The sequence below is a fragment of the Arvicanthis niloticus genome, chromosome 2, assembly GCF_011762505.2.
Source record: "Arvicanthis niloticus isolate mArvNil1 chromosome 2, mArvNil1.pat.X, whole genome shotgun sequence".
Lineage (NCBI taxonomy): Eukaryota > Metazoa > Chordata > Mammalia > Rodentia > Muridae > Arvicanthis > Arvicanthis niloticus.
The window spans coordinates 45,574,763-45,593,725 of record NC_047659.1 but is presented as its reverse complement, the minus strand read 5'-3'; the positions used below and the strand labels follow the sequence as shown (position 1 = coordinate 45,593,725).

The window sequence follows — 18,963 nt, the reverse complement described above, 5'->3', positions numbered from 1 at the left end:
GGGTCTTGTACAAAGCTACTTTGTGTGTAGGAGAGAACACTTCCTTATTTTGTAGATAAATACCCAGGGACAGAATTGTTGGTTAGGCTTCTTATTTGCTTCAATTAAACTTTTATGCTTTTTTTCCCCCTAAGTTTGCAGCATTTAAAAATCTAAACCACAAATCAAAAACGGAGCCAGGCAGTAATTGAGGGAGGGTTTGGGAGTCTTGTTCACTCCACCTACTCCACACAGAGCCTTCTAATCAACCCCACTTGGGGCTGCTGCAGCCAGCTAAGAAAGCTTTCTCCTTGTCCTGCCATTTCCCTGGGCTGGCTGCTTCCCCAAGTCTCCTCTCCTTGTCTGGAAAAGGTCTTGACCAAACAGAGCATCTCCACTTCCCTAGGCACCTGCACACCACTTCCCTAGGCACCTGCTCCTGACCCACCTCTTCACACACAGTCAGGCTCAGGATTGGATGGAATTTCCTATTCCCTTTTGGTCTGGGTATTCCTGAAGGTTGGCTAATGTCCTTCACCACCACCGGGATCCCCTTGCTTCCTTCTGCCCACGAGGCACCCATGCTTGCTTCTCTTCCTGCCTGTTCAGTGGGCATGTCAATCAGCTTCTAGAAGACACTCCTAGCAAAGCATCTAGCAGGGCTCCCAGGCAAAGAAGGCAAAATTTCAAAGAGCTGTAAGCAGAATTCAGGATTCCAAAAGGCCCGGAAGTTATAAAGAGCCCATCGGCCTTGCCGGTAAGGGCTGACAGCGGCTTTCACGTTTGCAGCGGAAGCAGAAGCCAGCCTGTAGATAAATAGAAAACACACAGACACTCACTCACATCTTGCCAAAGACAAGGGACAAACGTGATGCTGGAGAGTGAGTCATGTGACCAATTGAAATTAGAAAACGCCAGAGTCATTTTTCAGCAAAAGCTAAAGAAACAGATCAGGGCACCAAAGCCTAAGGTGCAATATCACTTCTCTCTCACTGATGAAATATTTATACCTATTTGTCACCAAGCATGGACTTCATTTTTCAGAAGCTTTAATGAGTAAGTGGGGTCTATATGAGCGCACTATATGAATGTGCCCCTGCTTGGACTGGGTTACGATGCATGCACGTGTTTATACACCAAATCATCTTAAAATTGCAAGCATTGGAGGACTTTCTGACCCCTTTTGATTGAATACAACTGGCATAAAAACAAGTAATTGGAGTATTAAGAATCAATTAACAGTGAGCTGGCTGATTGTCATTACACCTTTAATTAGCAGAATTGGCTTCAGTAGCATGGGGCCTTGGTTTGCAGCTGGGAGTGAGCGGATTGTACAGCCGCCCAGCTGACATTTTGAGAACCCTGATACATCATCACTTTTTCCGGATGCTAATTAAGATTTGTATCTTCCACCATATTAATACTGCAAAGGCCTTTGTGATGGAGACGGGTTTTTCCACTGCCTTTGTTCCTGTTTATTTCGTTCCCTGTCTAGGTGCAGTTGTAAGCACCATCAGGGAGTCAGCTGGGAGAGGATCTTCTGTGCATTCCTTTCACAAACTCACATTAAAGGACCACTTTAATGTGCAGGTCATTGAGCCAAGTGGCAGGACCAGGAGGAGAGGAATGCTGAGACAACAGGGCACTTAGCCTAAAGTTAAGAAGATGGGGATGGGGAGATGCAGACACATCACTGTGTTACGCTAGCCTGGGAATGGCAGTGGGCTAGAAATGTCACCCAGAGCACAAGATGGCATGGTTCTTGCCGACCTCTATGTTTATTGTCACAATCATTCAGTGGGCCTTCCTGAGACCACACAGTTGGAAAGAAGCCTTTTGTCCTAGAATTCCATGAGTAGCCCTTGGACCTGTGTGACAAAGACAGTTCATCCAGGAATGAGTTTCCCCACCCAGACTCTGACTCAGATAGAGAGTCCACAGTCAGAGAGGGTAACGTAGTCTCTTACAGTTTCTCTGTTCCTCCCATCTCCCAGTGACAGCTGTTATTTACACAGGTGGGTTCTGCTCTTGTTAAACAAATACAAATCCAAATTATTTTGAAACCATGTTAAAAGCTCTTTTCCGGGGCCTGATCTGAGCTAGGTACGGCGGCCCACTAGCTGTCCCAGCCTTTGAAGAGCTGAGACAAGGGGATTGATTGAACCAAGGAGGCTGAGACTAGTATGGGCAATATGACAATCGTCATCGTCGTCGTCGCCATCGTCGTCGTCATCATCATCATCAACCCAGACTCCACTCAAAGAGATTTTGTCTAAAGCAGTCCCTGATATTATTTTGATACTAGGGATCTCCAGTCTGCACCTGGAAAAATTCAGGCCTTCCAGCTGAGGAAAGTAGCTTCCCCTAGGACCTGAGTAATGACAGCAAACACTTGTGTGACATGTAAAAGCCAGACAGTTCCAGATATTGGACACATGCAAACAGATGTGATCTGTTCCGTCTTCTAGAAAGTGGGTGTGGTTGCGGACTGAATAAGCTTTCTCAAGGTTCATTGAACTTGAACTCAGACTCTCGTGAGACTAATGTCCACCATAGCTACCATCCCAGTGTCATGTATGTACCTGAACCCAGACGGGCACCCAAACAACAATTCTCCCCAACACCATGCTGTGTTGACGGTTGTAAGTCTCCAGTCAGGACTTAGAAGCCTTTGCTGGTTCCGGAAACTTCAATGATTTTTTTCCAGAAAGAGCTGGCTTATTTCAGACTTCCCTTGTCACTAGCTCTCCTTAGCTGAACTCTTCCCACTTGGCCCAGGCCACCGTGAGGGATAAGAAGCCCACTTCAGCACTGTGATTCAGCTTAACTTTAGCCAACTCTTCCTTTGAGTGTTGACAATGATGTGTTTAAGTAGCAGTTCCCGGAAGAGCAGGACAATGATACGGCACACAGGGAACTGAGTGGGCCCTGGAGACCCCAACACTCCACTCCCAGTTTGCTTTGCTGCTGAACTTGTGTGTTTTCTCTTTTTGAACTGGTTTGGAGGTGGAGCTTGTCAAGGAGGCTTCAGGAAACTGAAAGTTCCAGATCATTAAGAAGAAATCCAGGGAAGTCAAGTTCACAGAAATAAGCTCAAAAAACAAAAGCTCTGTCCACAGATTCAAGCATTCCCATCTACACAAGAGAATAGCCTTCATGAAACATTTCTCTTTATGGCAGGCTGTAATACTGATTAAACGAGAGCTTTTATTTCTGAGTCCCTTCATTAAAAAATAAATAACAAAGCCTCCCAGGCCACCTTAGCAGAGTCATTCCTCACTGTTGTCTAGCTCGGTGCCGATGGTCTTAGTTCTCAGCCTGGATCTACTGCCAGCTTCCTGGCTGTCAAGAATCTCTGCCAAGGAAGATGCTGATCGCTGGCTGGCTTTCTTTCCCAAGAGACTTCCAAGCTCTAGTTCACTGTCAGCTTCTGCTCATGGAGCCTTGTCAGAGCCTGGATCCCTGTTCAGCAAACCTGCGCTCCACCTGCACGACATTCCTATCACAGGCTCACATACAATGTCATTGACATAGACACATTTTGCAGGTCACATGGTCCAAGAACCCTGGCTCACTTATCCTCAAAACAACTGCTGGGCTCTGGGTCAGGGATGATCAAGCAGTTTGGGGAACAGCATTGTCTTGGGATGTTGTTGCCTGAACATGGTAAAAATGAAAATGCAACCATGCAGGATGAAGTGGCCTGGACTATAAGAAGTCTGATGGTTTTACCACACCCAAGGTTGCTGTTGATGTCTTTATCAAAGAATTTCCCTTTTATTTCTAGTTTTCTGTCTGTTTTGTTTTAATCATGAATGAATATTGTGTTTTTCCAAGTGATTCTTCTGAATTGGGACTGACGACCTGGCGCTCTCCTTTAGACTGCTCACAGGGCAGAATATAGTCACTGGTTTTCACACACTGAACCAGTCCTGCATTCCCAGGTTCCTCTCCGCTCAGTAGTGGTGCTGTGAGCTAGTCTTTTCTCAGACTGCCAGATTGGACATGATGGACAGTCTGCTGGTCATTCTGCGGCCGTGGCTGGTCTGCAGCTTTCTTGTATTATCTTTATCCAGTTTGAGTTCCCAAGTAAAGCTGGCCTTATACAATGAAATGGGAAGTGCTCCCCTTCTGTTTCCTGAAAGATCCTGTATAAGATTGCTTTCTTTAATATTTGACGTGTTTAGTGCCATGATACCTTTGCAAGGGTTTTGGTTATGATTTAATTTCTTCCAACAGTTATTATCATTATTTTTATGTGCATTTGTGGTTTCCCTGCATGCATGTCTATAAATCATGGTGCATTCCTGGTACTTAAGAAGTCCAGAAGAGAACAGTGCAACCCCTAGAACTAGAGTGACAGACAGTTGTGAGTTACCATGTGGATGCTGGGACTCTCTCCAGCCCCTACGCTTAACAGTTGTAAACCATTCTGATTCTCTGTTAAATCTTGGGTTACTGTGTGTGTGTGTGTGTGTGTGTGTGTGCGCGCGCACATGCATGCAAAATTGATCTGTTTCATCTAGAATAACAAATGTATGCCCATAAGAAACTAATGCTTCTGGAGAGGGGAGGGGCATATGAATTCTCAGTCCCAGATGAGGAATTACTGACAGCTGGTGACTTCTGGCGGCTGGAGAATCAGTTTCCTTAAGGGTTCGAGCCCTGGTTAGCCAGGTAGATCATCCATGCTCCCAAGGATGGCACCACACCCATAGAGATATGGGCAGCACTAATTGGACTCAGTGAGAGATAAAAAGCAAAGAAGACACAGGATTGGGATTGGGAGGGATGGGAGGTAGATTTGAGAGACGTTAGGAGGAGGAATGGGGAATGGGTCTGACCGAAATATATCAAATGAATATATAAAATTCAAATAATTTATAAAAGTATTGTATTTATTTAAAAATAAAATAAATCAATGCCTCCATCCTTCAGCCACAAAGAACTGAATTCTGCCAGCAAATTCATGTGTTCTACCTGCTGAGCTTCTGGTCACAGCCCCAAACAATGTCCCAAAAGTAGAAACCCAAGCTGAGACAACCCTGACATGTATGAGTCCAGGGTGGCAAGTGAGTATTTGCTTGTGTAATAATCTACTCTGTAACGTAGAAGACAAGGATGCTGTTTCCATCTTCAATCTATGTTATAACAAGACCTGGGTGTCTCAGAGACAGCGTATGCTCCCTTCAGGCCACCCACACTTAGTAATCATTGATAGGTCTGCATTAGGTCCAGGTAGCATTTGTTATTGTTTGCTTTTGTTCTGTGTAGTTTATTATTGTTCTTGGCTAGAGCTTTCTGGTTAATTCATTGGATCATCTAAAAAAATTTTAATTAGTAATATCTGGAGTTAGTCTTCTTATCTTACCTTCTTTTGGATTTTCACACATTTTTTTCAATATGTTTCTTAAGTTTATTTACTTTGTGTTCTGGCTGTAGCTATTTGTATTGGGTTTTTAGTAGCTCTATAGAGAATATACTGAACTGGTTTTCCTGAATCAACATGGGCAGGGAAGACGGCTCAGTGATTAAGAGCACTGGCTGCTCAACCAGAGGACCTGGCTTTGATTTCCAACATCCACATGGCTGCTATCTCTGTAACTCCAGTTCCAGGGGATCTAATGCCCTCTTCTGGCTTCTGCAAGCACTGCATGCACATGGTACACAGAAATATATGCAGGCAAAACACACAAAATAAAAATAAATAAATCTTTTAAAAGATCTAAATGTACTCCTGATTTTAAAGGCACCAATTAACCCTAGCCCCTTAACAGTGTATGATTTTGTTATCCCACTTGTTTTCACCTCTGACCCGAATATCAAGAGAGCAACATCAGAATTAAATGATATCACACGTCAAATGGACTTAACAGACATCTACAGAATATTCTACCCAGACAGCAATAAATATACATTCTAAACAGATCAAAAAAAAAAAAAAAAACAGATCACATCCCTGGTCATAAAAAAAATCTTTACAAATTCAAAACAATTGAAATCACTCCGTGTATCCCATCCAAACTGGATGCCATAAAAGTCTAAATTGACAGCAAACAAATTCCTAGTAAATACACAGACTCACAGAGATTCTCTCACGACTGCCTGATGAATGGGTCAAAGATTAAGAAAGAACATTTTTTTGGAACTAAAAGAAAATGAAAGCTGAACACAATAAAACCACATTGAAGGCAGTCTTACAGAGGGTGGGGGTGGGGGGACATAGAACGCGCCATGTGTAGCTGACCACTGGAAGTCACGCTGAGCTAGGTTAATGTGGACTAAGATCCCAGACAGGTGAGTACATCAAAGCAGGCCCCCCCCCCCTATACCTCTCCCCGTTCTTTTCTATATGAGGTAGAACAGCAGCCATGATCTCTAGTTTCTGGCCCCTCCCTATGCTAAGGCTCTCTTTCCATCCCTGGGCCCTTGGTACTGTAAAGATGCCAGTGTGTCTTGAGATTTCAACACAAGCAACCCTACACAGTCACTGAAACAACAAAGATGACAGAGGAGAGAGGCACATTGTGCAGCCAAAGGGGTAAGTGCTCCTAGAGAGGTAAGTGCTCCACTCTCCCTTACACACACACACACACACACAGAGAGAGAGAGAGAGAGAGAGAGAGAGAGAGAGAGAGAGAGAGAGATACACCACCACCACCATCATCACCACACCACACAGCATCCCACAGGCTGCCCTGTAGATCTTCATCAAGTCCTGTGATAAAGGTGACCTTAGTCAGGCCCCTTCAGACGCACCTATGGGCAGTCAAGGGAGGGGCAGGCAAGTTCTCCCACTGTCCAGAGAGTTGATACTAACCATTCTGACCCTAAGTGTTTAGGGAGGTTGTACTCCATGTTCCATACTGCTTTGTCCTGTTTCTCACCCACTGACTTACAATGGATAATGAGATGAAGACGCTAACCACCTAAATCAAAGGAGGAAAGGTCGTGAATTTGAGAAAAAGCAAAAAGAGGGTGCATGGAGGGAGGGGAGGGGAGAAAAGGAAGGAGGGAACAATTATACTACAGTTATACTACAATTTCAAAAATGTAATGACTAAAAAGAAACAGGTACCATTTAATTGGCTTCCCCGGGCCTATGAAGAGTCAGCAGAGTGCATGTGCACTGAGGTGCACATCATTTAGAGTCTTCAGGAGATACGAATCATCATTTAGTACTGAAAAGATTAAGATTTCAGTTTGGGGAAGCATGACCCTTCTCGATAACTGTCCGCTGGAAGCAGGCTGGCCGCACGTCTGCACTGGACTTTCCCCCATCTTTTTCCTTGTAAGTATTTGGCAACTCACTCCCTAGCTGGCACAGTCTTAGGTCTGGGGGTATTTATTTGTGGTCCCAGAATCATGCTGGAGGAGTTAGAGAACATCAGTTGTCTACCCAAAGCCATTCTTTCTCCCCCTCTCCACACACCCCACACCGTGGTGTGAACACTGCTGAGTCTGCAGACTGGGGGGAGGGGGCAGCTGTGTTTGTGCTCCCCCCTGGGAATGCTGGGAAGGAAAGTGTGCTTACACCACCAGTCCTGACTGAAGCCTTCAGAAGTAGGGATCCCGTCTCCAGGTTTTCTTCTCTTCATCAGAATGGGGCGGGAGGCACAGAGAGTGAGTGGATTGCAGGTGCCAAAGATGGAAAGGCTGTTGCCCCCCCCCCCCCGAGTCTCTGCGTCAGGGAGATCAGTGAGCAGAAACACACATCAATTACCTACACACGTTTGTGTTTGAACCGTTAAACAACTTATGGTCTTTTTATCAGCTGAACTGTATCTTAACTGTCTCTGAAGTTGATACTTTAAAGTGGAGAGCTGATGTTTTGAAAATATATATATTAAACTATGAGAAGCAGGTGAGTCGTCTGGATAGCAAAATACAGAGATGTGTGTGTGTGTGTGTGTGTGCACATGGACACATGCATGTGCACACCCATAGGTTAATGCATGTGTGTGTGGTGGTCAGGGATGAAAACCTGGAGATTTTTCTTATCCTTTGAGCAAATACTGGATAAAACTGGGCTTTGTGTTAATGTACAAGTTTAGCCTGATACTTACCAGGCCTGTAACTTTAGACAGGGGTCAGAATATTAGGATCCATGGGACAAGTTCAACTTGCTATTTTACGGGCACACAGCCATGCTGGTCACTCACCTGTTTGTTGTCCACTGTGTTTCTGCCTTACAAAGGGGATGCTTAGTGCTTCAAGAAAATCATATGGCTCTCAGAGGGGGGACGTTTGCTATCCAGCCCTGTAAGAAGTATGTTCACCCCTGAAGACAGCAGCAATAGGCGACAGCTGAGGATGGAGTTACCAAAGAATCACACTACCAAGCACCACAGAGACTCGCCCTGTGAAGTGCACAAAGATGACGTGCTGTTGTGTTTAAGGCATTCCATACTTGGAACTGATTCATCTGTTCAGCTCAGCAGAGTAGCTCACCCTGCACTTGGAAATATGACCACAAGATTCCCTGCTTCCCAGGGCTCTTTCCTGTGCCACTGTGCAGTTCCCTCACTCCAACCTTCCACATTGCATGTGACCTGCAGCAGCCACTGGAATGCTGGAAACATGCTTGCACATCTTCACGTCCCTCTTGCTCCTCTGACTTTGCCGTGAGAACAGATTCACCCATTAGGGGATGGAGAACATAGAACAGCCCCTAAATACGGGAGCCCAACCAGGGCCAGCAAATGCACTCGAGCAGCCTATAAATGTGGAAGCGAACATGAACTTCAGCTGCAAGAATCACTGAGGCCTGAGAGTCCAATCGCCGCTGTGACTATAAATAACTGCACATCTCTAATTCATTCACTACTACTCCCTTATAAGCCAAGGTCTATTCTGGCGTCAGACTATTACAAACCTTATGAGGTAATTACCATATTTCCATTTTATGTATGAAGGAAAAGGCTCAAAGAGGAAAATTGATTACTCCAACTGGTCTCAGCTGGAAAGTGCCAGAATGCGGGCTTTAGTCCTAACCCCGCCCTCCAACATGCTTTGCTTCAGAAGTTTAACATCTCATCGAAAACCTTGCCTGAGTATCATGAACTCAGAGGCAGGAGCCATGCAAGTGACGTGGGTAGCAGAAGAGGCTGTCAAGAAGGGCTCAGATTTGGGGACTGGACAGCACGTGATCACAAGCAAAGACAGCCACAGCTCAATGTGGTACCCATAGTCAACACACAGAAATGCGCCAAGTTGTCACAGTGCTTGGTTTTGTTTCAAGAGTAGTCAGAAATCTAATATTTTCTGTAAATTGTTCAATTTTTTTGAAAGTCAACTCTATCTTTTAAAGTCTACCCAGAGCTGAGAGGGGAAAGTGGATGTCCCCTCTCACTGCAAAGCCAGAAGAAGCTCTCTCCCACTGACATCCTCTGACAAAGAAAAATTAGTTTTCTCCAATGGAATCTCATTGGGTATATTAACTATACTTCACAGTACATTGCCAGGAGTAGCTGGACAATGCAAAACAAACTTAATAGTATTTTTGTAGACATTTTTATCTCATTTTGCTTTTTTTTTCTTTATTAGTCTTTTGTTTGCATAGTTTGGTTTCCAGTATTTGTTTGTTTGTCTTTTTGTTTGTTTCTATAGGGTCTTGTGTTTGTTGGGGGTTTTTTATTGTTTTTATTTGTTTTAAATAGAAAGCAGTCATAAAATTGAGTGGGAAGGGAGGTGGAGAGGATCCAGGAACAACAACAACAACAAAAAAAGCATTATTGAAACATATTGTATGAAACAATTTTTTTCAATTAAAAAAAAATACAGGTCCAGGCAGCATATGGTTGTACACACCTCAAATCCCACCATTCAGGAGGCAGGGAGGCAGAGGCAAACTGATCTCTGCAAGTTCAAGGCCAGCCTAGTATACGTAGACAGTTCCAGACCAGCTAGGAGTACATGGTGAGATCATATCTCAGAAGAAATAGATCTACAGAGGTCATTGCAAATGACACGTGTGCAGTATGTGAAGTGCCAACACAGGGTCTGTCCCTGCTGTAAGCCCTACAGTGTAGCAAACAGCTCTGCAGCCATCTTGTCATTTCTCTCTTAAGAAGATCCTAGAAAGATGGGGAAATAGGTAGATACCATTACTGACACCCCTAGGGATATAGAAACGGACTCCCAGAGAAGGCCAATCACTTGCCCATGTTCATGTAACTGGTTGATAGGCGACAAGAGCAGTGTCCGTGTGTCTTGAAGTTTCTGAACTATTTTATTCCCTTTTCACCTGAGGATGAAAAGTTTCTGTTATCCAAGGTGGGGGCCAGAGAGAGAAGGCTCCATTGTTTCCAGAAGCAAGGTTGTAGTCTGGTGGCCAAAGCTCCATGCTTAAATTAGGGAACTGATTATCATGATTGCCCAGTTTTCCTTCTCTCATTTTCTTCTCCTCTGTAACTGAACCACATCTATTTTATTTAATTTATAAAACTCTGTCTACCCATCAAACAGCCTTAGGCTAGAAAAAAACAAAAATCATAATTAAAGCATTAATAGAGTTTTTAAAGCTAGCAGAAATAATGACAAAATGCATAGGCATCAAATCTATAAATTAAGCATAAAATTACATTAAGAAATAATTTCCTGCTAGTCTCCAACCAGGATAGCTAACAGACTGCCGAGGTGAGATGCATCCAATCATCTCATGAATAAATGGCCTTCATCAACATAAGCGTGTAATTTCTGCACCGGAAGCAGACTGATGCCACTTACTTGGCCTTTAACTATTTTTTGCAAGTCTATATTGAGTGAGAAGAATAGAAGAACAAGTCAGAAGTAGAGAAGATGAGACGAGAGTGAGGCCACAGAAGCATCCTTAAGGCTGGCCGTTTCTGGGGTCGCCTTTCGGTATCTGGGGTTCTAGTTTCTCAAATGAGCCCAAGTGACTAATGTGAGCACCATAGGCTCACAGGGATGGTAGCAGCAACACACAGCATCACCCACCAATATCAGACAGGTAGCTTGCTGTCTCCACAGGGAAAGGGCATTCTCAAACAGCGCCGCAACCGTGAATCGAATCAGGAGCTTAGACAGCAGCGTGGAGAAGTACAGAAGTGGGCAGACTGCTCACTCCCCAGGAGATGTTTCAGGTAATGCTGATCATAAACTGAGGAGTTCCCGTGTTGAAATCTCAGACTTTTAAAATATTTCAACACTTAAAAAAAAATCCCTCATAAAATAATTCTCTACTGGCCCAGTGAGTAAAATCACTACTCCTTAAGCAAAAGCCATGTTTCAAGACAGGAGAAGAAGGGGGAGGGGGAGGGGGAGGGGGAGGGGGGAGGGGGAGGGGGAGGGGGAGGGGGAGGGGGAGGGGGAGGGGGAGGGGGAGGGGGAGGGGGAGGGGGAGGGGGAGGGGGAGGGGAGGGGGAGGGGGAGGGGAGGGGGAGGGGGAGGGGGAGGGGGAGGGAGAAAAGACTCACTCAGAAAAAATACTCTACAGACATCACTGTGATAAAAATAGAGACTGGACAGCTAGATAGGAGATTTGGGGAGAGAATATGGATGTGGCTTCTCCACCACTAATGTCCAGAGTGCTCAGCCACAGATGTAGAATTTCAGGAAACTCCTCTATCCAGCAAAGCAACAGCTGGCAGGACTCTTTTGCTAGAAGCCGCTTAGCCTTTTACTGACTGGCTGGCTAGCCAGTGCCATCTTTAGACCAGACACAGGTGGCTGGTTGAAAGCTGCCCTCAGGGGTGGCGTGCTCTGAGCCAGGAGCTGCCTTACTGCTGGCCCATCTGCTCCGCCTGGCTGAACACCAAGATTGTGTGGAGTCTGGAAGACAGTAAGGTCGGGTCCCTCCCTCCACAGGCAGCCACCCGCTCCAGAGAAATCTATTAGCCTTTCTCCTGGAAAGAAGCAGGCTTGTCAGGGAGAGAAGGGCACTTTCCACACACCCTATTCTGGCTGTTACAGGTACCTTTAACACATGACCAAATACTAGTGTGTAGGATTCCCATAGAGAATACATTTGCTTTTAATAATAATAATAATAATAATAATAATAATAATAATAATAATAAAGTCAGATTTATTTATTGTCCCTGGAGACAACCACTTCTGGAACTTCACTCTTAACATTATTTCTAACAAAAGATTCTTAGAGCTTAAAATTAAGAGTCATATTAGATCCTGCCTAAATCATATCTTTTTAGATATAATCCACTAACGTTTTACTTAACATCGAGTGGAATGAATTTTAATGGAAATTGTTTGGAAAATGGAACAGTTGTCTCCTCCAGACTTGCCTTCCCTTCACCATAGAACCTTGTCTTTATTCATTCCAGAAACACATAGAAAAGCCTACTGTGTTTATGCCACTGCCCTAAGCCTGAGAGACCACAGTAACAAGTCCCCGTCCCTAAGGCATTACAGTGCTCGATGCACCTGCTTGTCCCTTGTCACATCCCACTTGTGCCTTTACTTGCGAGATGATTGGCACCCAAACTTTTATATTCATTTCTAAAAGGAGAGGATCCTTCTGGTTTCCCTCTGTGCCTGGAGCTGACACTGTGCCACAGCACTCCATACCCAAATACCACTGGGAGAAAGCTGGTCTCCCAGGAGTACTGACACACAGGCTTGCAGGAGGGACACAGTCAGAGACAGCAAGACCAGCTAACACCAGAGATAACCAGATGGCGAGAGGCAAGAGCAAAAACATAAGCAACAGAAACCAAGGTTACTTAACATCATCAGAAACCAGTTCTCCCACCACAGTGAGCACTGGATACCCCAACACGCCAGAAAACCAAGACTCTAATTTAGAATCATGTCTCATGATGATGATAGAGATCTTTAAGAAGGACATAAATAACTCCCTTAAAGAAATACAGGAAAACACAGGTAAACAGGCAGAAGCCTTTAAAGAGGAAACACAAAAGCCCCTTAAAGAATTACAAAAAAACACAACCAAACAGGTGAAGGGATTGAACAAAGCCATCCAGGCTCTAAAAACGGAAATAGAATCATTTCTAAAAAGAAACATATAATATATTATATATGTCATATAACATATGTATAACATACTGTATATATAATATATGGTTTTTAGAAATTAATATAATTTATATATATGAATCACATATTCACTTTAGATATTCGAATTTATATATCAATGAAGGAAAGCAAACACATGCACGGTTTCCTCATTGAGAGACAATTGTTGCTAAAACAGTGCTCTGTGTTGGGGGGAGCAAGGAAGGCGGCCATCTAGAACTTTCTCAATGAATGCACACACAGTTAATATTCCATTATGAAAAGTCCATGGTTGGAGAGAGAGGGCATAAAAGAGGGAAGAGAAAAGAAATGAAGGCACAGAGGAAAGTGGAATACGGGGCGGCGGCAAGCTGGTGGTGTGTCCTTATGTCATCTTCAGGCTCATCCTCCACTGGATAAGAGCTCAGACAACTAGTTAAGGAGCCCCATGCCCTGTCCTACAGCTCTTTGTACACTGTCTGTGATTGCACCTGGTCCTGCAGTAACCTCTTGCCCACTGACACAAGGCCACTGAAAATGACATCAGACCTATTTAATAGTAAAAGAAAGAAGTGGGGGTGGAGGTGAGGGAAGGTAGGGGTTGGGAAGAGAGAGGGAAAAGTCACCGTTATTTCCTGGGTACTGGTTTCAAGTAAAGGATGAGGTTTCAAACCTCATGCCTATGGTAGAGTTTGAGCGCCACCTTTGATTGATCTGTGTGTCTATGCTTCCTCTTCAGTCTCTGATCACTTTCGTGTGTCATCCGCCTTTTCGACATTAAAGTTTATTTGGCAAAAGGCAAAGAAAATGCCTATTCATGATCTGGCAAAAGATTCTGGCTGAGCCCATGATCAGAGCTGTGGAAAAGCAGACTTGGAGTTTTCAAATAATCAGAGAATGAGTTTTGGCTAGAAAGTACTCTTGAGTTACAAGTCAGAGAAATACCGACAGGCACTGTCTTGTCCCAACAAAACCACAGTGGCTTTTGCTTCAAATGGACAAGCAGTGTGTTTCATTCCTGTCAGAAAAGCAGAGCAAAGTCTTCAGTAAGACCCAGTTGGATGGTTGGTTTTAATGTCAACTTGGCACAAATTAGAATAACTGGAGTGGGGATCCTCCATTAAAGAATTGTGTCTTAACTGATGTAGGAAGATCCACCCAGTCATGGGTAGCAGCTCCCCATAGCAGCCCAGATATAGATATAGATATAGATATAGATATAGATATAGATATAGATATAGATATAGATATAGATATAGATATAGATATAGATATAGATATAGATAGATATAGATATAGATATAGATATAGATATAGATATAGATATAGATATAGATATAGATATTGGTTTTTTTCGAGACAGGGTTTCTTTGTATAGCCCTGGCTGTCCTGGAACTCACTCTGTAGACCAGGCTGGTGCAGCCCAGATATTTTTAAAGGCAGAAGAAAATTGTTTTTTCCTTTTTGCTGAGGTGTTATCTATGCTGCTGCTGCTGCTGCTGCTGCTGCTGCTGCTGCTGCTGCTGCTGCTGCTGCTGCTGGGGTCCATTCTTTCATTGACATCAAAACCAGCGTTTTCAGATCTCCATTGTTTACCGAGGACCAGCAGCTCTCTGGGCACCTTTGAGGATTTTAGCACCAGCTGTAGACTGCTAAGATACCTAGCCTCAAGGGCGAAGCAACTAACAGGCTCTCAGCCACTCAGGGGTGGCTCAGCTGTTGTTAGTATTTTTTTATTAACATAACCTGACTTAAAGCCCACATCTACTCTAGGAGCTGCACGTCTACTCGAGGATGGTACTTCTATTCAAGATCCCTTTAAACTATAGGGAGGAGGGGGCATTGGAGAAAGCTCAGCAGTTGAGAGCATTTGGCTTCTCTTCCAGAGGATGTAAGTTTGGTTCCCAGCACCCACATCAGGGAGCTCACAGGTATCTGTAACTCCAGCTCCAGGAGTCTGATGGGCCATCATGGGCACCAAAACTCATGACCACACACTCACATGTAAACACATGTATCTACACATAATTTTAAAATATTAACATATTACATAGGTTTGATTATCTTACAAACTAGTGGATTTCCATAACATTTCTTCACGAATCCTTAGTTTTGACTTATCCAACCCCTACCTTCTCCTCTCCCCGACTCTTCTATCCCCACTCAAACCTTTAACCCCATTAAAGGCCCCTCTTCTCCCAAGATACTGTGTTTTACTGTCTTCTCTAACTGAGTGTTTATGGTTTTACCCTTTATGGTCGGCCCCTGATTGACACAGTACTGACCTGCTAACGGGATGTGCCCACTGACACAACAGTGGTATGAAGGCTATGGGGATAATCAATGGTTCTGATTAGACATGAGGCCTGATTCACAGAAGGGATTCTGTGCCTGGCACTGTAAACCTGGCCAAAAGCCCATGACTAGGAAGACCATAGTCCGGAGGGCAGACTCTACTGTTGTTTTGCTAAAAGGCCATGCTGTCAAACTGCATTCTGAAATATGCATGTTTATACCCATGGATTTGGGCTGCTGTCAACTTTGGACAGAAAGTTTCCCTTTTTGTTTCATAATAGTTAATATGGAAACCCATACCGTGTTAAAGTACAAAGTATAAACAACTCTTAGTGCCCACCTGTATCAGCCTCACCTTCCAAGACTCAGAGAACTTTACCAGTTCATGAAGGGGATGCAGGAGCCAGCAGATGGAGAGAGCTGTGAGATGCTGACAGCCACTGATGACATCACCTATCTCATATACATCTATGTCATACACACCAACTCGCAGCAGTCAAAATTCCAGCATGATTTGAGGAGGGGGACCTGAGACCCCACTGCTATCAAAAGAACATTGATGGCAGTTGGTGGTGGCTGAGGGAGGGAGAATCACTCTGGATGGCCTCCCATCTTTAATTGGACTCAGGAGTTTTTGATAATAACAAAAGAAAAGGGTGTGGCACTGGAAGAGAAATGGGGGATCTGAGGGGGTATAGTGGTAGAGGAATGTGGTAAACATACATTGTATAAAGGTATGGGGCTTTCAAAGAATAAAAAATATTATTGTATCATTATCATTATTATTTAAGAAGTTGGGGACTGCTCTCCCTCACCTCCTTTCTTTGGGGGATGACTGTAGCCAGCATAAAGGCATAAGGCCACCCTAAAGCAGCAATTATAATAAGAATAAGGACATCCTCTTCTTGCCTTCACCATTACCATCTTTAAGATGTGACCTTCTGTAAGCCTGTTGTTCCTCGGCATTGGTGGAGGCCTCGGGGACAGGAGGTGGGGAAGGTGAGGAAGGGTGCCTAGCCTATAGCAATCAGAAAAGAGAGAAGACTTCCACTCATTCCCTGCTCTTGGGCTATGTCATGGGACTCATTGCAGGCTGAACGTTTTGTGCTACAGAGCAGAATTCTGCATTACCTCATCTGAGCCCCCAGAGAATTTGAGTACCCAGGATCTAAGCAACAGGAGTCGTACTCAGCAGAGGTTTGACCGTGGCTCTCTCTTGAACATGGCTACTCAGCACCACTCAGGCAGGATGGTTGCAAACAGCCTCAAAGAATAGAAACTTTTAAATTCCTCGAGTCTGACAGCAGCGGGGCTGAGCCATTACGAGACACATCTATAATCCCAGCCCTTGGGAGGCAAAAGCAGAGAGTGGAAAGTTTGAACTATATAGCCTGGACTATATAGTGAGTTCCTTGCTAGCCTGAGCCACATAGCAAGACTCTTGTCTCAACAAGATCTGATAGGAAAGGGAAGGGGAGGTTAGTGTCAAGAAGAGTACTTGCCTAACAGTCACAAGGCCCTGGGTTCAATCCCCAGTGTCTCACTCTTTCCCTACACACACACACACACACACACACACACACACACACACGGTCGGTCGAGCAGGAGTAAAGAACAAACTGTTTACCCAGGAATCTAATTAGATGACAAATAATTTTACATGCTTAGTACTCACCTGGAATTGCATTAAAATCCCAAGCTGTTGCTTTATTATTTTTTAAACAAGAACGCATCCAACAACAAAAAAAGAGGATACACGAGTCATTTTTCAATCACACCTAAATTAAATCTACTGAACCTCACTAATTTTAACACTGAACCATAGCTGGCATAATTTTGATCAGTGTGTGTGTGTGTGTGTGTGTGTGTGTGTGTGTGTGTGTGTGTAATTTCTTCAGGATAAAAACAAATAAAGCAAGGCAGAAAGCCCGGTCCTCTGCACATCCAATGGCTTCAGCCTGGTTCTCCCAAGTGCAAGAAGCAAGAGTTAGAAATTCTTTCTTACCCTGTTTTGTCTTCTGTGTGCTCACTGCTCACCTCCAAGGCTGCTGCAGGGGACAAACAAAAGCAGAATCATGACAGACACCTGACACTGGAGGCCCTTGACTGGTGTTAACCCACCGGGGTCGCCCGGGACACCAGGGTCTGGGCATTAGTTTTCATTCCGTTCCTGGCCAGAGCAGGAAGTGCCTTACCTGCCATTGTTCAAGCGGCCCAGAGATGGGACTAAACCCAGAGCAGGGAAGCCCTGCTCTCAAGAAGCATGAAAAGATATGAATAATGTATTAGTCGCCAGAACTTGAGGCGGCTGGGAAAGCAGGAGGCCCTGTGAAAGAGGGAGAGAATGTTCAGTGGGTTCTTCCTGAGAGAGCTCAGAGAGAGGAGGCCCATGCTTTGTGCTCTACATCAAATGCCAGCTCTGGATGGGGACCAGGCTTTAGAGTCCCAACATCCCAAAGGGCCACTTGTATCTGCTTGACCTGCTAGAGGATGTTGGGGATCCATCAATGCTCCTCCCTGTTCTTTTGGCTCAGTTCCTGGGAACAAATTTTTTTTTTTCAAAACAGTTTATTGTTTTAAGTACAATTACTCAACAACCACTGTGGGTTTGCCCATGTGTCCTTCATGCAACAGGTGTTTATGAAGGCCCTCTCTGTGCTGTCACTGGAACTGAGAAGAAGGGGGGTGGGGGGATGGCCTGAAATGTCTCCAGACAGAGAGTCCTAGTCATAGGCTAAGCGCCTATGCTGGTGGCCTGCTCATGGCGTGGCAGCCCAGGTTTCTCTTGTGAGCACAAACTCACCTCCAGGAGTTCGTATCCAACATTCATCACTTATGTCCAAAGCCAGATTCCAAGACCGCACAGCCCTCTCTGTCTCAACTAAGGGCAATCCTGGGTTTCATTCAGCTTGGGTCTTTCTTGAAATCATATTTCTGAGTTAGAGTCTGTTTAGAAACAGAACTCAGGCAGGGATTCTAGCAGAGATATTCATATTCCTTACTAAGCACTGGATGTCTGTTGGACAAATGGGGAATTCTAAGGCATCCACTGCAAAAGACAGCCTCTGCCCAGAACTGGGTGAATCAAGGGCTGGGGGGTTGTTTTACTTAACACAGGATCTTGTTCTGTAACCCAGGCTGGCACTATGTAGCCCAGACTGGCCTTGAATTTGTGGCCAATCCTCCTGGTTCAACCTGCCAGGTGCTGGGATTACAGGCATAAACCTCTACACCTTGCTAATTTATTATTATTATTATTATTATTATTATTATTATTATTATTATTATTATTATTATTATTATTTCTGATATTCTTAAGGCAAGTACCACAGAGCTTTACCTGACTTCTGAGAAGAACTATAGCCAGCAAGTCCTTTAGAGACCTGTACTGGCTGGTTTTGTGTGTCAACTTGACACAAGCTGGAGTTATCACAGAGAAAGGAGCCTCCCTAGAGGAAATGCCTCCATGAGATCCAGCTGTAAGGCGTTTTCTCAATTAGTGATCAAGGTGGGAAGGCCCATTGTGGGTGGTGCCATCCCTGGTGGTCCTGGGTTCTATAAGAAAGCAAGCTGAGCAAGCCAGGGGAAGCAAGCCAGTAACATCCCTCCATGGCCTCTGCATCAGCTCCTCTTCCTGACCTGCTTGAGTTCCAGTCATGACTTCTTTTGGTAATAAACAGCAATGTGGAAGTG

At 44.5% G+C, this 18,963-nt stretch overlaps 1 long non-coding RNA gene across 1 annotated transcript; it reads right to left on the bottom strand.

The window, feature by feature from the left end:
• Nucleotides 1-898: 898 nt before the first annotated feature.
• On the bottom strand, nucleotides 899-14,587 carry LOC143441325 (uncharacterized). The gene is made up of 4 exons (XR_013108628.1): nucleotides 14,376-14,587; nucleotides 8,142-10,392; nucleotides 6,800-6,908; nucleotides 899-4,127 (listed from the first exon to the last, which is right to left on the bottom strand). It is a non-coding gene; the product is annotated as an uncharacterized LOC143441325 (long non-coding RNA).
• Between the last annotated feature and the right edge of the window lie 4,376 nt (nucleotides 14,588-18,963).